Source organism: Schistosoma mansoni, chromosome 1 (genome assembly GCF_000237925.1).
Source record: "Schistosoma mansoni strain Puerto Rico chromosome 1, complete genome".
NCBI lineage: Eukaryota > Metazoa > Platyhelminthes > Trematoda > Strigeidida > Schistosomatidae > Schistosoma > Schistosoma mansoni.
In genome coordinates this window covers 58,470,760-58,478,468 of record NC_031495.1, presented here as the reverse complement: position 1 = coordinate 58,478,468, position 7,709 = coordinate 58,470,760, and positions in this window count along the sequence as shown.

Genomic DNA, 7,709 nt, shown 5'->3' with positions numbered 1-7,709 from the left:
AAGCTCCACCACCAAACCATCCAGCTCAGAGAACAAAACTCCATCAAAATAGAGAAGTTATTATATTTGAAAATTATGTTAGAAATAATCTCGACGATTGAAATTTAAATAATTATCCTGAAGAAGTCCAGACAAGTTAGATAGACGAAACGTTAGATTTATTTAAATTCCAATCACTGAGATTATTTCCAATATAATTTTCACATATAATGTAATTGATAATTGTTTATTTAAACAGTTTCTATTCACTAACTCATTAATTTAGTTTACTTAGTAACAAGATAATGACACTTTTAAAGATCTTTAAAACATGACAAGTTTATGTTATTTTGAATAATTAATCAGTAAAATTGATTTATGAAAATGTCTATAATGTTATCTTACGAATTTAAATATTCCCCCTAGTATTATGGTTATTGTTATCATATTCAATTGGTCAACATGTTACTGACTTCATAATAACTATGATCAGATTTTAATAAAAACTGAACTGATATATCCGGTTGTTGTTCTATTTTCTTTTTTTTTCTTTTTTTTTGATGTTCAATATATTTTCATTCAAACTGTACGCAGTTTATTGTCATCAGTGGTGTGATAATGTCGTTGTTAGACTTTTGAGGAATAAAAGAAATATTATAACCAGATTGACAATGAAAATAACTAGTAAACTTAGATAACAAAAGAGTGAGAACTGTAGAGAATAATAAAAGCATAAGTTTGCTAATTATACATATAAGAGCGATAAGATTCTTATTGTTTACTGAGTGATATAATATGATTATTCCTCATAATAAATATTGGTCAGATAAGGTGAAAGAAATGATAGTGCAATTACAAATTCGATCGAATGTTTAATGAGATAATAAAGTAGGATCAGTGCTTAGTAAATTAATCATGTGTTTTAGAGATTTATATAAATGCTAATGCTAAAGTTGTACAGAGCAATTTTAAGAACTTTAAATGCAAAGAACCTACAACTTATGTTTTTCTACATGTCCGATGGTGTTTGTGGGGTATGCTGATTCGATCGACATTTAAGAAATTTGAATTCTCGTGCTCTCGAAATGGTTAGGCAGAGATGTAATAAAGATAGTGAATAGCTCAGTACTAGTCCATATAGTGCAAACTGGTAATACCAGCAGTATAAATCAGTTTTTTTGATAATTTATCGGGATTGTAATTTTCTGTCAAAATAATTATGACTCAAAGTCTTCTAAAAGACAGAAAAAGTAGCCATTCAGATTAAAACCAGAGCTATGTGTACAAAGGAAGTATCTTCAACGGCTTCTTTTACCTTAGTTTATCCAAGAGCCAATAAATTATTGGTAATCCTGGCTATGACCTATTCTGATCGATCTACGTCTAGTATGCAGTCTTTCTTAGTCAAATAACATTTCCCTTGTTATTTTTATTCACATGTCTTTGCGTTACTTTTATCATTATTATTATAGGTTTAACATCACTGTCAACCTCTTAAACACGCAATTGATTTACTAAGCACCCACTCTACTTTATTATTTCACATTGAATTCACATAACTTTATGCAAAATATAGTCTTGCATTAAACATTCGATATACTTTTTCTTAAACCTGGCCACTTTTCAGATTATTAATTTGGATTTATGATTGTCAGACGTGAAAAAAATTAAATTCATTCTGTATTGATTGTTTAAATCTTCTCATTGACATTTTAGGACTGCATCTGATCAGTCTCTTGTTTATATACGTGCATCCTGTGCGTATTGCCTAGATAACGCCTTAAGTCACAAGAATTATAAACAAATATGGATAGTAGCAAGCAGTGGGATCCAGGATATGCGTTTCGTCCTATATGAGAGTGAACATCAATTCTGGGATCCCCGTGCATCTGGTTGACGACTCACAAATAGGACGAAACTCACGTCCGTAAAAAATATCAATTGAAAATCTTTCTTAATATAGCAAACATTCTTTTTATTGTAGCTTTTTCTAGGTCAACAACCTTTAAAAAGTTAAATAATTTTGTCTTGCGAATGTTGTTTATTTTGGTTTTTATAATAATCACGTAAACACAATTAAAGCAACTTCTAATAAGTTATATGTACACATATATATATAATTCATTTGAAATTTATAGTTAGCCTAATGAATTTGGCTTCCTGTTTATTTAGTCTCGTGCAGGCCAACTGATTTATACCATTTAAGAATATAAGAAATTGATCTTCCATTTCTTAATGAATGTCATTTAAATAATTTCTGAAATTTTGTAAAATCTTAGATACTTACAATGGATACTATAAGTAAACAAACATTTCGGTAATCCATTAGCTAACAACAAACAAAGCTGTCAACGCAATTAGTCCCTTTGATAAATTTCGATAGTGTAATAAGAAGATGAAGATTTTCAGAACTATGTTCTGATAATCTTCATCTTCTTATTACACTATCGAAAGCTATAAACGTTTGTAATCATCAATTCTTATCTTGAAAAAGTTAATCATTATTAGTCACTATGGCTTGAGTCTATTTATTTATAATATTTTGTTTAATCCAAAAGAATTTTACGTTTATCATTCGATAATCCTGTTTTTTTTTAAATTTAGTCATCCGCGCTTAAATTTAAATGTCATTGTTCATGTTCTTTCAACTGCTTCATTATAAAAGCTTGCCGATTTCATCACCATGATTTTTGATGAGATAGTGCATGCTTCTAAATTGTTTACGAAGCAGACACATGTGTTTATATGTCAGCCATTGTTTTGCATATTTTACCATGTATAATTCAGTTTTTTTTCCCAATAAGAGTATATTTAAAATAAGTGGAACTAGTTTGGTTATGTGACGAGAGTCAACTTTTCCCTTTTCTCTGTTCATCGATTGATATTAGATGAAAGCTATTGTTTTTATTACTAAAGTGTTGATAATTACTTAACTTCGATATAGATTTAAGTCAATTATCATTATTACATGACACATGAGATGTGGATTAAAATCAATCTGTAAAGCGTAGTTATGAATTATTATAATTGCTTAGATCATGTTTAAACATCTAAGTAATCATTCCAGCTTAAGTGATTTTAATTATTTTTCACTCTAATAGTAATTTACACTGAAATAAAAAAAAACAAAGTTTTGCAAGTTAATGGTTGAAACTAATTTCTTCCTTCCAGGATGAATCAATGTTCGGCTTATATCATTACAAAGTTCAGCATAGAGATCTCCTTCCAACGAAATTACAATCAATCTGTACAATTGTATAAGACATGTTAAGCATTAAATCTGTTAGGATGTATGTGCAATAAATAAACATGATGATTTAATAGAAGGATCTCAATGCTAGATTATACAGTGCAAACGATAACAATAAAAGATTACACAAGTGCAAATATATTTATATCATTAGTCTGTCAGATACGTTTCATTTGAATATTTTTCAGTTAAATTTTGTAATAATGGGGAATTATTTTGTCCAATCAGCACCGTATATCATGTTTTAATTTTGAATAATTTTCAATTTAGATTGACAAAGTTTTCATTTTTCTGACACTAAACTGATTACTAATTAGTAAAATATAAGCAACTTACATTTCAGAATGAAACAGTTAAGAGTGCCGGGATGCATCATTAGCTCTTACACATCAATAGTGTTAGTTTGTATTTGAGTAGTTAAACTTGAATCGGTTATATTGGTATTATTTTACATCTATACTTTACTGTTTGATATATATTTTGATAAGTGAGACAAACATTTATAGCTTATCTATCTGTTAGAATACCTGTATCATATTGTTCACTGTATTTCATACGTCGGCTTCCAACGTTCGTATCTTTACGTAAAATGCCATCATGCATCAAATATAAAGTCAAAGGAAACTGTTTATCTACTTGTAAAACGTTCACGTATTAAATGAACATATCATCAAGGTATTAACAAAGTTTGACTTTAAAATCCTTTTTTGTGAACATTCAAATACTATCTTACCAAAATCAATATTTACATATGATATAATGAACAACTTTCATGTAACTCTTTATCTCATGATGTCATAAAACAAAGAATCAAAGCAAATTTCTATTACATTTTTTTATTATGGACTTAAGATTACATTTCAAGGAACTTTCGATTATATAGTTGAAATCATGAGTCCATTGAAGCTAGACCAACATGGAAAACCTGGAAGCACTGGTCGGCTGTTTCGTCTAATTGTGAGACCAGTGGAGTTCGACCTGGTCTGTTGTGGGGTAGTTAATCACTGAAGACGATGGTGAATGATTGCTCGATTTCGTGGATTGGTTGAAGTTAGTCATTAACACCGTTGGATGGCAGTCAACTCAATGGTCGCGCACGAGACTGATATGTCCTGGGTTCGAATCTCGTGAGGCAGGATCGTGGATGCGATTGCTGAGCAGTCCCACAATAAGACGAAACGGCCGTCCAGTGCTTCCAGGTTTTTCGTAGTGTTCTAGCTTCAATTGACTCATGATGTTAACTATATAAAATTACTACAATCTCCACAAAACCCCCTTCTAATAACTTACGATTAGACAATAAACCTAAACCTAATGATTCTATGAAAGTTAACAGGATTTTTACCCGTTGAAAGACGTTGTTAAATTCAGTGATCATGTTTTTTTAGAATCTAGTTGATATATGTTCAGTCTTTAAAATATGAAACTAAGCTTATATATTAAAAATGACAAAATACAATGAAAATAAAAAAAAACACTTTCAAAATAATCTTTGTATTGTTATTATTATTATTACTATTATGTCTAAATATACCTTTAACCTACCCTGGTAATACTGATTTATTATCCAGCTAGGTTATCACATTGTGTACTTCATTATTTTTTTGTTTTCCCTCGCCTTTTAATATGATTTATTATTAAGATTTCATGACAGTAATATCATAAAATATGAAATAAATTTTTATTATTGATTAAGACATTTAGAGTAGATAGTAACGAAATAGTATCCATCTTTGTAACTGTATGTCTATCATTCAATTAAAATATTGTGTATCCTTTTGCTTATCATAAAATTGGATGAAATGAGTTTGGATGATGCTTATTATTTCGATAGTGTAATAAGAAGACGAAGATTATCAGAACTATGTGATAGATTAGCGCAATACATTTCGAACATTTTGATCATACATATACTTTTTAAGAACATTTATATATAGAAATAAATGGTCAACTAGACTGAAAATGAGGGAGGGGGTAAGAGTAGACAAGGATAATAATAATAATGTGAAAATAATTTGAAACCTAATCACTTTCGATAATAAGTCAATACTACCAGGGTAGGTTTAAGGTGAGAACAAACTGTTTTTGAATTTTCGTATGGCTAAGGCTTCAATAAACCTTGGTATATACCCTTTTACACTTTTGTACAACACCACAGAAGCCGAGTTAAGATCAATCTTATGGCCTGTTTCGATTATATATTTTTGATATATACCACTGTAAACTATCCTAATTAATTACTAGCTATAATTCAAATCTTAAGAAAGTTGATATGCCTGGAACATAATGTTATTTGATTACATACTTATCGACAATTACTTACCTGTAATCAAATTTTTTTATTAATGCGTTCTCTGAAAACAGAACTAGTTCCATAGTATAATGTAGCATCAGAATTCGGCTTGTGAAAGTGGAAGTTTAAATTTTCGGTATTATTAAGTGCATTAAGTAAATTAGCATGAATAAGAAGTTATACATAATGTTTGTTCAAATGTTCGACCGAAATACAGTCACAACACGTAAGAATTAACCAAATTGATATAGAGATATACTTTTTTTGGGCAATCCCTTATTTTATTATATCAAAGAATTTATTCGTAACATAATTGTAATTTCTAAGTTGAATTCATGATTCAATTGAAGGTAGACCACCATAGAAAACCTGGAAGCACTGGACGGCCGTTTTGTCCTATTGTAGGACTACTCAGCAGTGCGCATCCATGATCCAACCTCGGGAGATTCAGGCCCAGAACATAACAGTCTCGTGCACGGGCGCTTAACCATTAGACCACTGCTAATAGAACGAAAAGGTTGTCCAGTGCTTTCAGGTTTTTCATGGTGGTCTAACTTCAATCGACCAATAAATTCAACTATGAAATTACAAGAATTTCTCTAAAACCTCTTCTAATAATAATTGTAACTATGAATAATTGATGAGAGAAAAAAAACACACTTAGCTTTATAATTAATAAACTGTGATTATGTATTCTGTAACAGAAAAATTATAAACCTCAGTTGGTGGTAAACTATGTACTTGTAACCAACTGACTACAAATTTAATAACTAAGTAACATTCTTACATTTAATCTGGTATAAGATTGAAGATTAAATCATTCAAAGATTTAATCTACTTGTCTCTAATTCCTTATCGAAATTCAATATATAAATAATTAAGACCTGTAAAATGTAAAAAAACAAATAAACAAAGAAAGAAAACATTACCTAGATTGACGGATAATAATGAAGATATAAAATGGATTATATATTTCTAACTTGGCTTAAATGAACTTTTAAAAAAATGAGTTTTTTTTTGGAAAAAAAGATTAAATTTAATTATTAAATATTTTTTAAAAAAAAATTGAACATTGAAAAATGAAAAAATTGTTGCGTGTATTGTTAATAATGTGAAATTGAATTTTTTGATTGACAAACTAAGTATTTATATAATAATGAATTCCTCTTGTATTATTTTTATTACAATACTTGTTATTATTCATATATTTACAATAATACATATGGACATTTGTAAAATTCGACTGAATTATTAAAGAAAACATAATGAAAAGCTTATAAGAAAAATACATTTGTTATATCTTAATGGGTACTATTTAAACTTGTATTAATTTAATGTTGGTTAAATATTTACTCTGAAGAAGTGGTCAATATTAAGTGACAAAACGTGAGAAATATAATAACGAAAAGTCTATTTATTATTAACTCTCTACCTAATGCTCAATTTATTTGAAACTATCAAGTCCAACCTTGATAAGGATAACGAAAAGCTATTTAAAGTAACCAATTCATTTATAATGTAAGACATGGTTATTAATCTTCGACATGATCACTAATACATTTCTTTGTATTTAATGACGTTTGTTAGTCTAGTGGCTGTATGCAATAAATATTACAGCGAACTTGACAAAATATATGTTGAAGAAATGTTTTCTATATGTTTATATGTAGATTAAAACCAAAAGGCGATCCAATAGTAAAGTTAATTATGCAAAAAATCATTGATTGATGATATTTACAGTAAATGAAATATTATTTATCAAAACAAGTGATTCTTGTTGAATCATTTTGTTCTTCATAGATCTGGAAAATGAATACTTCAACTCAAATTACAGTGTTGAATGAAAACTATTCAAATATGTGGTGATTTGGGTAAAATATTGTAATGATGGGACATTTCATATAAGTCATTTTACGGATGTTTTATTCAGTAAATAGTGACGTTTTGTAAATAATGTCTACAAAATGTTTTTGTTCTATCAAAAGCTCCTCATGGAAGTGTAATTGATTTATTATTTGCATGAAAATGATGCTCTCCTCACAAGTATAAACTAAAATACTTAATTCACTTAATACTGTTTGTTTGAATCTTCTCATTGATGCTTAGGACTGCAACTGGTCATTCTCTTATTGACTGACAAGTTGCAGTCCTAAGCATCAATGAAAAGATTCAAACAAACAATACTAA